The sequence below is a fragment of the Molossus molossus genome, unplaced genomic scaffold, assembly GCF_014108415.1.
Source record: "Molossus molossus isolate mMolMol1 unplaced genomic scaffold, mMolMol1.p scaffold_m16_p_2, whole genome shotgun sequence".
In the NCBI taxonomy this organism is placed as follows: domain Eukaryota; kingdom Metazoa; phylum Chordata; class Mammalia; order Chiroptera; family Molossidae; genus Molossus; species Molossus molossus.
The window spans coordinates 90492867-90510706 of record NW_023425355.1 but is presented as its reverse complement, the minus strand read 5'-3'; positions in this window follow the sequence as shown (position 1 = coordinate 90510706).

Genomic DNA, 17840 nt, shown 5'->3' with positions numbered 1-17840 from the left:
TTGTTTGGATTCTTCTTACTTTCTTACTTGGGGCTCTCTGTACTTCTTGAACTTGAATACCTTCTTCCTTCACCAAATTAGGGAAGTTTTCTGTGACTATTTCTTGAAATATATTTTCTAACCCTTGCTCATTTTCTTTTTCTTCAGGGACTCCTATGATGCGAATGTTATTACGTTTCCAATTGTCCCACAGTTCTCTTAGGCTGTTTTCCTGGTTTTTAATTATATTATCCTTTTGGTTTTCTGATTGGTTGATTTTTTTGCCCTATCTTCTAATTCACTGATCTGGTCCTCAGCTTTCTCTACTCTGCTATTTAGAGTTTCCAATGTGTTTTTTATTTCTGATATGTCATTATTCATTTCTTTTTGGTGGTTTTTAATTTCTAACTGGTTGATTTTCAACATTTGTTTGTCTTTACTCATGAAGATCTTGTCCTTACACATGCTGTTGAGATTTCTCATAATCATGGCTCTGAATTCTAATTCTGTTAACTTGCTTAACTGCACCTCATTTATCTCATCTTTGGTAGAGGTCTCTTGTTCTTTTATTTGGCTTTTGCTTCTGTGTTTCACTATTTTGGCTTTCACAGTGGGCTTTGGAGTCTGCCAAATTTTCCCTGTGTGTGTTGGTGTTCTGCTGTGTGTGGCTCCCTCTCCTGGGTTTGGATGAGGCATGGAGGACCCATTTTAAACACCACTGTCAAGTCTTAACTTTCCTAGTTAGAGGTGCTAGCTCAGGGGATAGTAGTTATCCTCTAGCTTTTTTTCCTGGATGCTATTAGTAGCAGCCACCTGAAGAACTTTGGTTTCTGAGTTGACTGAAAACTTCCCTCAGGTGCTCCGTGTAAGAGGATTTCCTGAGGGTGGGGCAAATGCTGGTCGTTAATAGGCCTCAATTAGCATTTCAATGGCCACAGGGTGGGTTTGAATCTCTGAGTGAGGGGCCATGGCCTCTACCCAGGGCCCTAGGAAGGAGTAAGATGACCACAGTCCTGCATGACTGCACTCAGCACAAGCTCTGAGAACCCTCCAAATCCTGAGTGTCCCCACACAGTTCCAGTCCATTCTGCCCTCCCTCTGCTGGAGCCCAAGTTGAGTGGCTGCTGCCTATTTAGCCTCTGTCCCTGCTCTGGAGCTGCCTGGGACTTTAACCTGAGGGCTCCGCTCCCAGCTAAGGGAGGCGGAAGCTGAGGCAGCTCCCAGCCGAGGTTGCAGGACCCAGCCGAGGACATTGTGTGTGTTTAGGTGAAATATGTTTTATCTAGATAAAACACACAAAACATAAAGTTTTCCCACCTAATCATTTTTAAATGTCTATATCCATTAAACCACAACTCCTCATTGCCTCTTCTCCTAAACCCCTGGCACCTACCTTTCTACTTTCAGTCTCCACAAATTTGACTCCTCTAAGTAACTCATATCAGGGGACTCATACAGCATTCATGGTTTAGTGTCTGGCTTCTTTCCCTTAGTACAATATGCTCATCTGTCTTGCAGCCTGTGTCAGAATTTTTTTCCTTTTGGGGGCTGAATAATATTCCATGATGTCACATATTGATTATCTATTCATCTATAGATAGACACTTGGTTTGCTTTCATATTTTAGCTATTGTGAACAATGCTGCTGTGAACATGGGTGTACAAATCTCATTTGGAGACCCAGATTTCAATTCTTTGGCGTACATACTCAGAACCAGGATTTGTGGATCATATAGTAATTGTTTTAATTTGAGGAAACACCGTGCTCTTTTCCACAGTGCCTGTCATCATTTTACATTCCCACCAACAGTGCACAAGGGTTCCAATTTCTTCAAATCTTTGCCAACACTTGTGATTTTCTTCTTTCTTTCTTTCTTTCTTTCTTTCTTTCTTTCTTTCTTTCTTTCTTTCTTTCTTTCTTTCTTTCTTTCTCTCTCTCTCTCTCTCTCTCTCTCTCTCTCTTTCTTTCTTTCTTTCTTTCTTTCTTTCTTTCTTTCTTTCTTTCTTTCTTTCTTTAAGTAGTCATCCTAATGGGTGTGAAGTAATATCTCATTGTGGTTTTGATTTGGATTTCCCAAGTGATTAGTGATGTTGAGCATCTCTTCATTTGCTCATTGGTCATATGAATATCTTCTTTGGAGAAATATATGTTCAATTCCTTTGACCAGTTTTGAAAAGGGTTATTTGTTTTCTTGTAAAAGTGAGGTAGGTCTGTGTGTGCTGTCATGGGAATATCCTGCATCCAAATGATTAAGTGGTATAGGCATGTTACAGATTAATATGTTCTGTCATGGATATTGCCACATATTTCATAGCATATGCATGTATGAAAAATGCTAATATAAGCTTTGAAATCATATGCACCAATATGTCATTTGTGGTGACCTCTCAGCAAGAGGCTGAATTTGGGAGGAATTTTGAAAAGGGAGAAATTGGGATTTATCTGTGTTTTTAGTTTTTCTTTTTTGCAACAAGAATATATTCAACACATGTAATACATAATATATGCAATATATAGTAATCTTCATATTCAAAAATATCTATGTAAACCTAATAATGGAAATAGTACAATGGAAATAAATTCTGATGTGGTTTGACAGGGGCCTTCTGCCCTGGGTTTCCCAGGGATCCAGGCTGCTTCCATCTTGTGGTCCCCCCATCTCAGCACAGAGTTGCCGTATTTGCTGGTGAATCAGGAGACAGAGCATGGAACTGACCTACTGGCTCATGTATGCTTGGATGTGGCAAACAATGTGTCTGCTCATGTCTCACTAGCAGAGGGTCGTGACATGCTAGTGCAAATGGACTGGCAATGCAGTGTCCTCTGTGTCTAGGAACAGAGCAAGAGAAGATATGGGTGGGCACTGAAGTCCCTCCCATGCACCATTTCAGTGTAGGTGCTCATCAGAAAGCAGCCATTATAATTGGTTAGGACGACAACCATCTTCATTGCTTGGAGGACTTCCTGTGGCCAGATTTGCCTTCAAAGACTCTGAACTTTTAAGTGCTTACTATGTGACAGATGTCTTCCAAACACAGAACCACATCTAACTGTAAGAGGTTCCTGTAAATCTCAGCAGGGAGGGTTCTCCTTCTTCACTCAATAGTGCCCTTCTGCTCTTTGCTATGCGGTGTAAAATGCCAGTATGCTAAGAATATCCTCCTCCCTTTGGATGCATGGGTAAAATTTAACCTCTGAGTCTCTGCTACCTCCCTCTGACTGACCTTGCCTGAAGACCTAAATAGGTGCCACTGGGCTCACTGAAAGCCAGGACTTCCCTGTGGGGCAGGGACCAGACAAGACACACAGGGAGGGTAGCTAATTATGTTTTACTTTCAAGTTTTACCTAACATGTCCAACAAGAAACTGTTTCTCACCTTCTAGGAAGATTCCAGGAATTTGACTCCAGTCGATATTTGTTCCCAATGTACCATTTTTATTGAAGCATTAATGTCTGACCACCTCAATAAGCTCATTCATCTGTGAATGTGTTTAGCTTAAAGCTTCAAATAAAAAGCCCATTAAAGTCCTACTGCAAATACCAAGGTAGCTTCATAAACCTTCTGTGTAACTTCAGGGTTATATCCCAAGGCTCAGTAGGATCCAGGCACAGAGTCTACTCACAGTTAATTTAGAAAACAGAGTGTGTTAAAGACTCCCAAGAAGGGAACACCTGGTATATAATATCATGGGCTAAAGTAACACTTTCTACTTTAAAGGTTTTTGCTCTCAAACCGGATCCAGGATGAGCTATGGGAGAGCAGGGGACTTCTGCTGACAGTAGGAAGCCCTGTGTCAGGACGAGGGCAGAAGGTGCTGTGCAGGAGGTAGCAGTGATGAACAGGTCAGCAGCCCATGCTGCAGGAGGGCACACCAAGGGAAGATCATGGGACGGGTGCTATCATGCAGGAAAGTGCTGGGACTGGGCAGAAATGCCGGCATCTGGCAAAGTCACCTCTCAACAAACATTAGACAATCCCCAAATTGTGCTTGATTTTCAGTGTCATCCTCATGTCTTAGGCCTGCTGTTACTGCCTGGGACTCAGAGTCCTACTATTTGTTGTCTGATAGACATCACGCATGGTACTGAGAAGACAAATGAATTGTGAGGTAGAAGGTGCGCCATAGGCTGGGAAGGGTGGAAATATCATGGACTCAACCACTTACTAACCATGTGATCCTGAGAAATTTAGCTGAACCTATGAGTGTCAGATTCTTTTTATCCTCACCCGAGGACATTTTTCCATTTTTTGTTCAGGTAGAGTGTGCTGAACTATTTTATTTTTTATTATATATTTTAATTAATTATTTTTGTTACAGATGTTTCTTCTTTTCCCCCCACTGGTTTCCCCCCTCTGCCTCCTTCCCCACCCTGCCCCAGCTTTGTTGTCTATATCCATTGTTCATGCATACATGCATATAAGTTCTGTGGTTTATCTGTCCTCCCCCCCACCCCTATTCTGGGGATTGTCAGTCTGTACCCTTCTGCCATGTCTCTGGGACTACCCTGTTCTTCAGACTGTTATGTTCATTATATTTCACAAATAAGTGAGATCATATGATACTTCTCTTTCCCTATTTGGCTTGTTTGGCTTAGAATAATACTTTCCAGGTGGTTTCCTAGAAGAAAATGGGTTGCCTTTCCATTTTGGTGGTTTCTTTTTCTGTGCAGAAGCTTTTGAGTTTGATGTAGTACCATGTGTTCATTTTCTCCTTTGTTTCTGTTGCCTTAGGTGATGTATCAGTGAAAATTCTGCTGCATATGATGTCCGAAATTTTGTTCCCTACATTTTCTTCTAGGATTTTTATGGATTCATAAGTCACATTTAAGTCTTTTATCCATTTTGAGTTTATTCTGGTGTATGGTGTAAGTTGATGGTCTAATTTCATTTTTCTGCATGTAGCTGTCCAATTTTCCCAACACCATTTATTAAATAGGCTCTCTTGACTCCACTGTATGCTCTTGCCCCCTTTGTCAAATATTAATTGAGCATATTGTCTTGGGTCCATTTCTGGGTTCTCTATTCTGTTCCATTGATCTATCTGCCTATTCTTGTGCCAGTACCAGGCTGTTTTGATTACAGTGGCTTTGTAGTACAACCTGAAATCTGGTAATGTGATCCCTCCAACTTTGTTCTTCTTTTTCTAGATTGCTGTGGCTATTCGAGGTCTTTTTTGGTTCCATATGAACTTTTGAAGTATTCGTTCTAGTTCTGTGAAGTATGTCGTTGGTATTTTGATGGGGATTGCATTGAATCTATAGATTCCTTTGAGTAGTATGGACATTTTAATGATGTTAATTCTTCCAATCCATAAACAAGATATATGCTTCCACTTTTTTTATATCTTCCTCTCTTTCTTTTTTCAATGACCTGTAGTAGTCTGCGAATAGGTTCTTTATTTCTTTGGTTAAGTTTATTTCTAGGTATCTTAATTTTTTTGCTGTGATGATAAATGGGATTGTTTTTTCAGTTTCTCTTTCTGTGAGTTCATCATTGGTGCCTAAGAATGCCATCGATTTCTTGACATTAATCTTGTATACTGCTACTTTGCCAAATTAATTTATTAAGTCTAGTAAATTTTTGATGGAGTCTTTGGGTTTTCTATGTATAATATCATGCCATCTGCGAATAATGACAATTTCACTTCCTCCTTTCCAATTTGGATCCCTTTTATTTTTTCTTCATGTCTGATTGCTGTGGCTAAGACTTCCAGTACTATGTTAAATAAGAGTGGTGAAAGTGGGCATCCCTGTCTTGTTCCTGTTCTTAAGGGAAATGCTTTTAGTTTTTGCCCATTGAGTATGATGTTGGGCTGTAGGATTTTCATATATAGCCTTTATTATGTCGAGATATGATCCCTCTATTCCCACATTGCCAAGTGTTTTTTATCAGAAATGGATGCTGGATTTTGTGGAATGCTTTTTCAGCATCTATTCATATGATCATGTGGTTTTTAGTCTTCATTTTATTTATGTGGTGTATCACACTTATTGATTTGCGAATATTGTACCAACCTTGCATCCCTGGCATGAATCCCACTTGGTCATGGTGGATAATTTTTTTTGGTGTATTGCTGGATCCGATTTGCTAGTATTTTGTTCAGGATTTTGGCATCTATGTTCATCAGGGTATTGGCCTGTAGTTTTCTTTCTTTGTAGTGTCTTTTTCTGGTTTTGGCATTAGAATTATGCTGGCCCCATAAAACGAGTTTGGAAGTCTTCCTTCTTCTTGAATTTTTTGAAATAGTTTGAGGAGAATGGGTGTTAGTTCTTTTTTGAATGTTCGGTAAAACTCCCCCGTGAAACCATCTGGGACTGGGCTTTTGTTTGCCGGGAGAGTCTTGATTACCTCTTCAATTTCCTTAGTTGTTATTGGTCTGTTCAAGTTTTCTATCTCTTCCGGGAATAGTTTTGGGAGACTATGTGTTTCTAGAAATTTGTCCATTTCGCTTAGATTGTCGAATTTGTTGCCATATAGTTGTTCATAGTAGTTGTTAACGATCTTTTGTATTTCCATGGTGTTGGTTGTTACTTCTCCTCTTTCATTTCTGATTTTGTGTATTTGGGTTATCTCTCTTTGTTTCTTGGTGAGTCTAGCTAAGGGTCCATCAAAGTTGTTTATCTTTTCGAAAAACCAGCTCTTTGTTTCATTGATCCTTTGAATTGTTTTTTTAGTCTCCATGTCATTTATTTCTGCTCTGATCTTTACTATTTCCTTCCTTCTACTTGCTCTGGGGTTTTCTTTTTGTTTGCTTTCTAATTCTTTAAGTTGTGAGGTTAGACAGTCAATTAAAAATTTTTCTTGTTTTTTGAGGTAGGCCTGTAGTGCTATGAACTTCCCTCTCAGAACTGCTTTCACTGCATCCCATAGATTTTGTGTTGTTGTGTGTTCATTTTCATTGATTTCCAGGAAGTTTTTAATTTCTTCCTTGATCTCCTCGGTGACCCATTCATTGTTTAATAACATGCTATTTAGCCTCCATGTGTTGAAATGTCTTTGCATGTTCTTGTTGCAATTGATTTCTAGTTTCATGCTATTGTGATCTGAGAAGATGCTTGATATGATTTCAATCTTCTTGAACTTGTAGAGATTTAGTTTGTGTCCTATCATGTGGTCTATCTTTGAGAATGTCCCATGTGCACTTGAGAAGAATGTGTATTCTGTAGTTTTGGGGTGTAATTCTCTGTAGATATCTATTAAATCCATTTGGTCTAGTGCTTCATTTAGAGTCTCTGTTTCCTTGCTAATTTTTTGCCTAGAGGATCTATCCAGTGCTGTCAACGGGGTGTTGAAGTCCCCTGCTATGATTGTGTTGTTGTCGATTTCTCCTTGGAAGTCCTCCAGAAGATTTTTAATATATTTTGGTGCTCCTATACTGGGTGCATATATGTTTATCAAGGTTATATCTTCCTGTTGGATAGATCCTTTCAATATTATGTAGTGGCCGTCTTTGTCTCTAGTTATGGTCTTCATTTTGAAATCTATTTTATCAGATATGGGAATTGCTACCCCAGCTTTTTTTTGCTTTCCATTTGCTTGGACAATTTTTTTCCATCCCTTCACTTTCAACCTATGTGAGTCTTTTGTTGAGAGGTGGGTCTCTTGTAAACAACATATGGATGAGTCATGTTTTCTTATCCAATCAGCTACTCTGTGTCTTTTATGGGAGCATTCAATCCATTTACGTTTAAGGTGATTATTGATATGTACTTATTTATTGCCATTTTTGTTTAGTGTGGTTCTATTTTTCTTTCCATTTCTACTGCTAATTACAGCAGTCCTTTTAACATTTCTTGCAGTGCTGGTTTGGTGCTAATGTATTCCCTTAGCCTTTTTTGGTCTGGGAAGCTCTTTATTTGATCTTTTATTTTGAATGATAGCCTTGCTGGGTAGAGTAGTCTTGGATTCAGATTCTTGTTTTTCATGACTTTGATTACTTCATGCCATTCTCTTCTGGCCTGTAGTGTTTCTTGTGAGAAGTCAGCTGAGAGCCTTATGGGGTTCCCTTTGTAGGTAACCTGTTGCTTATCTCTTGCTGCTTTTAGGATTCTCTCTTTGTCTTTAATTTGTGGCATTTTAATTGCTATGTGTCTTGGTGTGGGCCTGTTTGGGTTCTTCTTACTTGGGACTCTCTGTGCTTCTTGAACTTGAATGCCTTCTTCCTTCACCAAATTAGGGAAGTTTTCTCTCACTATTTTTTTGTCTATTCAATATTTTGATAGAAATACTAGCCAGTGCAGTAATGGAAGCAGAAAGATAAAAGATTTAGAAATCATGAAACAAGAAACAAAGCTGCTACAATAGATGATTAGATTGTGTGTGGAGAAAATTCAAAAGAGCTAAAGTTAAACTATTGAATCAATGAAAGTGTATATGAAGGTTGCTAAGTTTAATATCAATATACAAAAAGTAAACTTTGTTTCAATAGCAACAAACAGTATGAAAATGAAAGTAAACAAAATGTAATCTGTCATTTACCATACCAAAATATCAAGTAAGACTAATTGTAGCCAAAGAACATTTAAGAATTTTCTGGAAAAATGCTCATTTTGCTCTGTTCATTTTGTCTCCCACTGCACTCATATTTCTGCTGATCTCTGTAACTCTGGAAAGTATGTCTTGACATACCCATAGATGTATGACTTGACAGAGTGATTCCAGAGACTTATGACAAGGGGATGTTTTGCTCCAGTGAAGGTGTCCTGCAGATCCTGCTGTCTTGCAGAAAACTCTTTATGTAGACTACCACTACTGGAGCATGGGTTACTTAATGAAAACAAAGGGTTCTCTTCCCTTCCTGAGGTCAGGGGTAATTTAAATGGTGAGAGGATAGAAATCAAAAAATGATTCTACAGTGGTCAGGGAGCTTCCAGAGATGACAATGGGAAGGCCTCCTCCTTTAGCACATGAACTACCATCAGTCTGGGCAGGCTGTGTCATTGTGACAGGGAGAAGGGCACATAATAAGAATAGAGCCACAGTTGTTTAATGATTATTCACCTTACTAACTATAGATAAGAGGTTTTCTTATAGATCCTGGGAAACTGGAGGATAAAACAAGGCTATAAAAAGATAAAGTGCTTCAGAGCCCGGATGGGTCCATTATTCAGAAAAGAAACACATTTTGAGAATAGGCCAAGGACAGGACACAGTTTGATTTGGTTGCTATGCCCAGACCCTGAACCCCCTCTTCCCCGCTGGGAGTTTGCCCCAGGAAAGCTGGCCATTCTCCATTCCCAGGAATGGGCTGAGCTATTTGTAACATCATAGAAGATTACCGCCTTGCTATCGGATTTTGAGCTCCGGAAGACTGGACTGCAGACCCTCCCCTCCCCTGTTACACTTGCAGCTCACAGCTTCATGTAGATATCTTCTCCCTCCCTTATACATAATCAACCAAATGGTGAGGGGAGTCAGCAGATTTTGAGGATGATTCACTGTTCTCCTCATCCTGCAGGCATTATTGGAATAAATGTTCATATATGATTCAACCCTGTCTCTGCTTAATTTGGCTCAAGTAGCCATTGGTATCCTGGTGTCTGGTATCAACGGAAGTGTTTTAATGAAATCCCTGCACAAATAAGATAAAATTTGAGCCTCCTGATTAAAAAGGCATCAGGCTGATAGTCTCATCACAAGTTGGTTGGCTGAAAGGGCCCTGCAAGAGGAAGGAATCCATGTCAGTCATCTGATCTACCCATCAGAAATTGCTAGCTTAGAACTGGGTGCATCCCTCTTTGCTCCACATACTTACTTTCAGCTGCCTCAACTATTGACGGGACTCTCAGAAGAATTCAGAAACTCTGAGGTTCCAAAATAAGATTACTTATAGTTTTTTCAGAGATGTCACTGAAGTCTTGGACATTTCCAGGTACACTATATCTAGGCCGACTCAGCTACAGCAGGATTTGCTTTCTTCATCAGTTTTGGTTTTAGCATCTCAAATGCAGTTGGCCTCTCCTTGTAGCTGGACTTGGGCATAAATCCTCAGTGGTAAAAGTGAAAAGCTCAGATAAGAAGGGTCTTCTCCTAAACCTGGTCACAGATAGGGGCCGGGCTTCAGCTCTTGGTCCCATGACCTCTGGGATTTTGGCAATGTAACCATTTGAAAGACTAAAGGCTGTCTTTCCTTTTTTGGTGGTGAGGGAGAGATGAGAGGAATGATTGCCTGCCTTAAGCTCCTTCTGGAGACTGAACTCACATCCACACACCAGAAAGATGTGACCTTCAGCCAGTGCAACTGCTTCAGAGGGGGTAGTGGTAATTGGTGCAGACTGGCTGGAAGGGCAAATTGGATTCCTAGCCATAGGGAAGGTACAACTTCCTCCAGAAACCAGAAAGCCCTTCTTCAAGAATGGTAGACACTGTCATTGATGAATGGCAGCATTTTGGAATTTTAATGGATGTTGCTGACTCATGTGTCAAAGTTAAAGGCGAGAAATCTACAACAAAAAGGAGTCCATGAGTACCTCTGAGTGGGAAGAAGAGCAAGAAACATCCTTGCAAAGATCAAAAGAACTCCCATGGTCATCCTAGTACTACTTAGAGATAAGTGGCTCATGTCTCCTGGGTACATAAACTTAACATTTTGGTTCTTTATAGTTGGATTGGGCCATAAGTTCTAGCTAATCAGTTGTGAATATGAGTGATATGTGTCCTTTCCGATGACGGCAGTGGTTAATCACTGGTGTGAAACCCCCTCCCACTTTCCCTTTTCCCTGCTGCAAAGATTGGAGAAGCACATGTCAGCTTGCCCCTGAGTGCCTACAATAAGCAGAAGTTTCCCTGATTACCTGCATTGGATACACAGTGTGAGAAGGAAATAAGGATTTCTGGGTTAAGTCACTGGGATTTTGGAATCGTCACCACAGCAACACCCACTTAACCTCTTCTGACTATTATCCTGTTACAAATTGGGCATTCCACGGTTAGCCATGTCTAGTGGTGTGATGTGGAAGAGACATGTCTACTCACTGGAGAGGAAGGTAGGGATCTCTCTTCCCTTAGCAAAGCATCCAGATATTCCTCCAGGGAGAGAGTGTCAGGAAAGGGACTGTCCTGGAGCCTTGGCCACACCAAACCACCAGCCCAGTAACAGAAGAGGGTCTTTGGTTAGGTGCAAAATTGCATGTAAAAGAGGTTGACCAATATTAACAAAGGAAAGGTACATTTGTGCTGTGACCATGGAGGTGTGCCATTCATATCTGCAGCCATAGAACTTATGGGAGGGGGCAGGGTTGTTCACCAGCTGCAACTGCATTTGCGATGAGGCCACACTCTACCGGGGCTATTTCCATCCAATGATCCAGTATGAAAGGGATAATAATGCTGGCCTGATCCAGCCCGAGCAGGACCAGAAAGCTCAAGTGGTGACATGAACAGATGGCTCAGACACCATACCCCTCACTATACTTGTTCCAGCACCCCTGTCCCAGGTTGGACCTAGGACCATATTGGCTTCCTTTAGGCCTAGCTGGTTTAAGCATGGGCTGGTTCAGTATGTGGGTATAAGCTCAAAATAAATGGCACTTGGAGTGGTCTTGAGGGAAAATCTTCTTAAGGGACGGAGTTTTCAGTGGTGCACCAAGCCTGGAGTGAGAATGAGTTGGCTAGTTTGTCAGTGTCTGGGAAATTAGGCCCCCAAATGAACAGAGTCTTACCCAAGAGACACAGGGTAGTCCTGACAGAAGTGGGGCTGAGGTCTACTATCTCCCATACATTTTTACTTCCATTCCTCCCATGTGATATTAAAGGGAGACTTTGTAAGTCTGATTTGTAATTGGAATTTAGAAATCTAGATTTGAGGATGCAGAACTGCATCCTGTTGCAGAAAGTCTTAGCTTGGCCATTAGAAGAGTTCATGTTCAAATTCTGGCACTTGTTCACTGTGCTGTCTGAGTTGCTTCTAGAATCTGGACAGAAACTCCTTTGAGTCCCATGATGTAAATAGATTTTTATCCCCTTCTGCTTTTAAATGTATCAGTATGAAGATATACTTTAGGTTATTAAAAATTAAAACAGACTTGCCTCAGTCCTGTATAACTTACTAATTCATATGAGATTCTGACCAAGAGAGTTTGGGAAAGACCTGGACTGGGTCAGCAGCACCATACCAAGGGGGCCCCGGGAGGTTCTGCCATGGCTTGGAGGCAGCTAGGCCAGTGTAGGAAGCTGGGAAGAGAAGTCTTGCTGAAAGCTTGGGGAGGATGTGGCAAGGTCTCTTTCACTCTGAGAGTTAGGAAAGTTGTAAAGAGGGAGGGAGAACATCCCTCTTGTCTCACCCTATACCTTAGGCTAGTTGTATAATTAGTGGGCAGCAAGTTTCAGTCAGACCATTCAAGGGACACAAACTCCACCTGAGGTCACAGGCCATCTTTTGACTTGCTGATTTGTCAGAAGAACTTAACCAGCAGAAAAGAACTCAGCAGCTAATAGCAGGCTCCAGATATACTGTGAAAACGCCCTCCTCCAGACTGCATTTTCTCCTTGTGCATGTACCTGTGACAACATCTGCTCCCCATCCCATGGGCAGATCAGCAAAGCAGCCCCTGCAGGGTGTAAATGCACAGCTCTCTGTTGGCCTGCTTTGGGCACAAAAAGGACCACAGAGGAGCCATTAGGTTAGGATTCCTGTTGCAACTGCAATTTCTCCATCAAAAGGCTCTGACAAATGTGGGTCACAGCAAGGACCATTGGCACCATCAACATGCTGTTTTAATCTGACTCTGCAAACTTTGAAGAACCTGAGCATGATTTTCTCTTACTACCTTCACAGGACTTTCTTGCTCTCTATTCTGCACATCCATATTGGCAAAGCATAAAACTGTTTTTTTTTTTTTAATGAAGACCACACCCCACAATGGAAATAAATGTTCACATTGTATTTTGGCACAATTAATTAATATGTTTTTGTTTGTTTCAAATGACTAGAAGACTAGAATGGCTTGTGCAAAAGTGTAAACTAATTTTAACTGTGATGTTACCATTTCCCCTCTGCTTGAAAACCATGGATTCAAATGTCCCAGGGTATGAGGAGGGCAATGTGCAAAGCTGGGGGAAGGTGAAGGTGAGCAATGGAAGCCAGAGGTTTCTTGAACTCAGATAAAGCTCCTTCCCAACTCAACAGAGAGGAAACACAATGACCATAGATGTATTTGCCATTATATATATTTATTTTCTCTTTTTGGCTATTTACAAACCTTTATTTCAGCATACTTTTCAGAAGCATAATTTTATATTTCTTCATGTTTTCCTTTTTTGAATTCAGAATTGGTCATGTCTTTTTCATGCAAGAATTTACATTTAATAAGTACAAAGGGCACCAAGTCTTCTTGTGGGGTCTCTGCTGTTCTGTGCCCTTTTGCAGGTCAGGCCATCCAGGGCTCATGGATTTTGGTCCTCCTCCATTTTTGGTTTTCACTGCCTGGGCCCAGCTCCTCTCCTGAAGACATACATGTGTATATGTGTGGTTTTACTTTATTTCATCTGCTTCCAGAATGACACTGCCTTGGTTGGCTTCTGATGAATTCCCTGGCACTCTGGTCAGTTGCACTACACCTGGGCACCTTCAGTTCTGCGGATGACTACTGACCCTTGGGACGTAATCTGGTAAGATGGGGGGGGGTGTGCAAAGTCTCACACATGTTGAGTCAGCAAAGGTGACCCTGACCAACTGGGGCTATTTCATTATTGAAGTATATGAGGGAGACACTGTAACACTCTCCCCCTCCCTACCCTAAAAACTCAACACTGATAATAAAGATTTCATATTGATCACAGGACACTATACAACCAGCACAAACACACTGCACTTTGTAGGACAAGTCACAATTTCCTTTGATGCTCAGCACCACAGTAGGGTGCCATGCAGGTGGATAACTTAGCAAATGCATTCATTAATTAATAGCTCAGAGGATTAGGTTTTTTATGTACAGAATAAGGAATGGCCACAGTCTCAGCAAAACAGCTGTAAATATGCAAAGACTTTGAAGCCTTGCTACTAACAAGATGATATGGACTGTAAGAATACATTTGACAAGCTCTGGTAAGACTCAACAGATCCTCAGTTATCTCTGCTAAGGCACCCCACCGTGGCAGATGGAATGGGTGAGAACTTGGTAGAAAACATGTCCCACATCCCAACAACAAAATGACAATTTGGAGAAACTGAGGGTATCTTTTCCATGGTAGTGATAGAGAAGGGATTCTAGGGGGAAAGTTAATATGATAGCCCATGTGAGGAAAAGAAAGGGAAGGTGGGTAGAGGATTAAGTGGGGGTTGCTCCATCTTAGACTCAGCAACACCCTTCCCTCTGCCCAAACTCCAAATTATCTATCACCACAAGCACTTTCTGGCTGGGACTGAGAAAGGCTCCATGGGAAAAATCCCAGGAGTAACCTGCTAGATGCTCTGCACTTCCAGAGTTACTTAGTGTGAGGAGCAGAGTTGGGGAGGGGATATAAGCAGCCAGTTGGAGGAAGGTGTGCCTTCATCACTGGGGACAGCTGAGGATGGGGTTCAACAATGATGCTGAAGACAGAACATACATAGAACATGACAAGGGGTGATCTGGCAATTTTCAGGCTAAAATGACCAAGTCCATGGCAAACTCACAAGGTGCAAGTTTCTGAAAATGTGTCATTGCCAGACCTCCACCTCACCTTGACACTTAACCTCACACAATGTGAGTCACAGTAGAGTTCAACACATTGCAGCACATTAGGGCAAGATATTCTTTTTAAGGTATACTATTATATCTAGCTACATGGATCTATAGAGATATTTACAACTGGCCTCTCTACCCTTCTTCTGTGCTTTGAAGTCTTCCTGTGCATTGCTGCCAGACACACCTTAAAACCCATTTTTGTCCCCACTGATCCAGTCTTTCACCAGTATGACCTCACCTTAAATGAACTGCTTGCTTCCCATAGGACTCAAAGGCCTACCATGATCCTGGAAATCAAAATCCAAATCAACCAACCAATGTTTAAGTTTTTCTGTAGCCATGGTGAGAGCTTCACATGCGGGGTCATTGCTCCCTTCAACCTGATCTCTCTGTGAGGGGTGTCCAAAAGGAAAGAAACAATCTTAGACATTCCAGTGGCAACTCTCTTGTCTTTATGTGTCATACAAGATTTGTGTGTGTGTCTGTGTGTGCATGCATATGAGTGTAAACACATGTGATTGTGCTTATGAATAGATATGTGGCTGTATGTGTTTGTGCATCTCTCTGTGTGTATATGTATATAATGATGAGGGTGAGTGCCCAAAGCGTGTATGCGTGTATGTGTGACTATGTAGGTCTCTGTGGGTTTGTATGTTTAGGAGGCTATATTTATATGCTGCATGTATAGAAAAGAAGAGGCGAGGTAACAAACTGGGCTGATCTAGGCAGTTAGTCCTTGGGGCTCTCTGTACTTCTCTCCTTGGTCATCCCTCTGACTATCTCTTTGCCTAGAGGGCATGGAAAGAGGGAGTTCCAAATCCAAGGCTGAAGTTCAGCCAACAACCATCCTAGGATGGCTACTAAAGTGCCCCTGCCTCTGAATGGGCCCACCTCCATATTCCATGCCTGAAGCCATCTCCCAGGCACATTTGGTTCTCTGCATCCAGCTGCTAATAGCCAAATCACTGGGCCATTTCCTCATATCACCAACCTGTTTGGGGCTGCCTCCAAGCTCAGGCTTACAGGTGATTGAAATAAAGGGATAAGTTATAAAGGCTATACACAACCATCTCTCCTGTTCTTTAGTTCTTTATGTCATATTTGTGTTCTCAATGCATCTTCAAGGCATTCCAATCATGTCCTCCCAGGACATAGCAAAATGCTCTGCATTCTCAGCTTATCTCACTATTGAGCACTTCCTACCTCAAGGCACTAAATTATCAGTTACTAGGATTCTAGGACTATATTCACTTCTTCTGTGTGTTCTATCCAGGAGATAGCACAGATGGGTGGAGGGAGGAGAGGAGTGGATGGGGACAGGGAGATGCTGCTCCCTGAAACAGTAATTTGAAAGAAACAGTCAGTTAATCAGCCTGGCCAAATAGACACACCCCCCTTATGTGGGAATAGGCCAAGGGAATTCTGGTTGTTCCAGAAGAGCCACCAACAAGAAATATATATGCTTTCAGAAGTATTTCCTTTCACACTCATTCAAATCAGATAAATAAACATAGGTATGCACACATGCACTTAGACATACACACAGATTACATCCATGTGTGTACACACAAGCACCCACATACATAAATCACAAGTTTACACACTCTTTCATAGGGGTGCATACACACATATATGTATCCACACACTGTTATGTATACATTCTTATACACACCAGTGGAGATTTACACTGATATACATATAGCTATACAGCTTCTCAAATAGTTGTATGTGCACACAGAACTACTTTGATGTGCACACACATCCTAGTATACACAGGAACAACAACAACAAAAAACCCAGAAACACATTTAAAAGGGAAGATGGTTAATGGGTTGTAAGGGAGGCTGCTTAGAAAGAAAGCAGGCCCATAGGCTGAGTGCTTGGCAAATCTTGTTCTCCCATGGCCTCCAACAATGAGGTGGAGTTGCTTGGCATGTTGGAGCACAAGCTAATTCTACTTCCCTTAGAAGCCCCACTGGGTAGGCAGTGCCCATATTCCATGTGTTCTGTTCCTACTTGTCACAGGCCTCTTCTTGCAGAGAAATGCTCCAGGTGCTATAGAATGAGGTCTGGTGCCTGGCAGAACCTGATGGAGCTCCCCCATTTGTAAAGTGGAGGGGAGAAATGGGGAGTACCTCAATTGAGAGAGTTAAGAGGACAAGAAGAAGAAAGAGCAAGTGGGGTGGCTCTACCACTCACTGGTTGCATGTCCTCAAGCTCCATTTCTTCTCCTCAGGACACTGGGACAATGTGCTTTGCCTTCCCTGGTTCCCACAGCTCCTGTGAGGGTCTGACAATGTGATGGGTCAGTGAGCTTATTGACACTGCACTGGACAAATTGAAAGGATTAGTATAGAGATTTGCAATAGTTGTTCATCTGCTATTCTAGATCAGATGGTGAAGTAGCAAGTCAGAACTTTTATAACCCTAGTCTTCATTCACCAAGTGCTTGTTCTATTACTAGTTCAACTCAGCATCTGAACTAGACACATGTACTAAGTTCTTATTGTCAAGCATTCTGAAGCAGAAATATAGACAAGAGAAGTTCAATCCCTCCAAAGATGCCATTTCAATTTGGGTAATCTCCAACCTGACATCACTCATCTTCCCCCCGCCCCAAGCTTCTGCTGGAAACACTTACCCTTACATCTCATTTAGCACCCTTAACTACCTACCTACATTCTACTCTCAACCTTGTGCTACAACAACATACTCAAAATACAACAGAAAAATTGTGCGGAAAAGGCACTTTCAAAATCCTTCAATTTCCCTAGAACCAGTACCTTGCATTTCTAAGCCACAGCTAGCCCTTCCCCTGTGCACCCTAGCTCAACCCAGCTTGACTCTTTCCCATAAAACCCTAAGCAGAAGCTGAGCAAGGACCATAATCTCTAGGAGAAAAAGGCAGAAGAAAACAAGTAATGAAAAAGAAAATTCAACACTTTCGGAGGGTAGAAAAGTCTCCAGAAATATTTGTGTACAGGGCTCGGCTTCTTCTTCTGTCCCTCAACCTGGCTCCTCTCTGTCTTGTCAACATTTCCAGGGGTTTTTCTGTGCTTACTAGATATTAGATACTTACTAGAAGTATCTGAAAAGGTGACAGTCTTCTAATAGAAAATGAAAATCAAATAGCTATTTACCTCCAACTCTTTCTCAGTCCCTTTCTTTCCAGTCAGAACACATTCTTTCCAA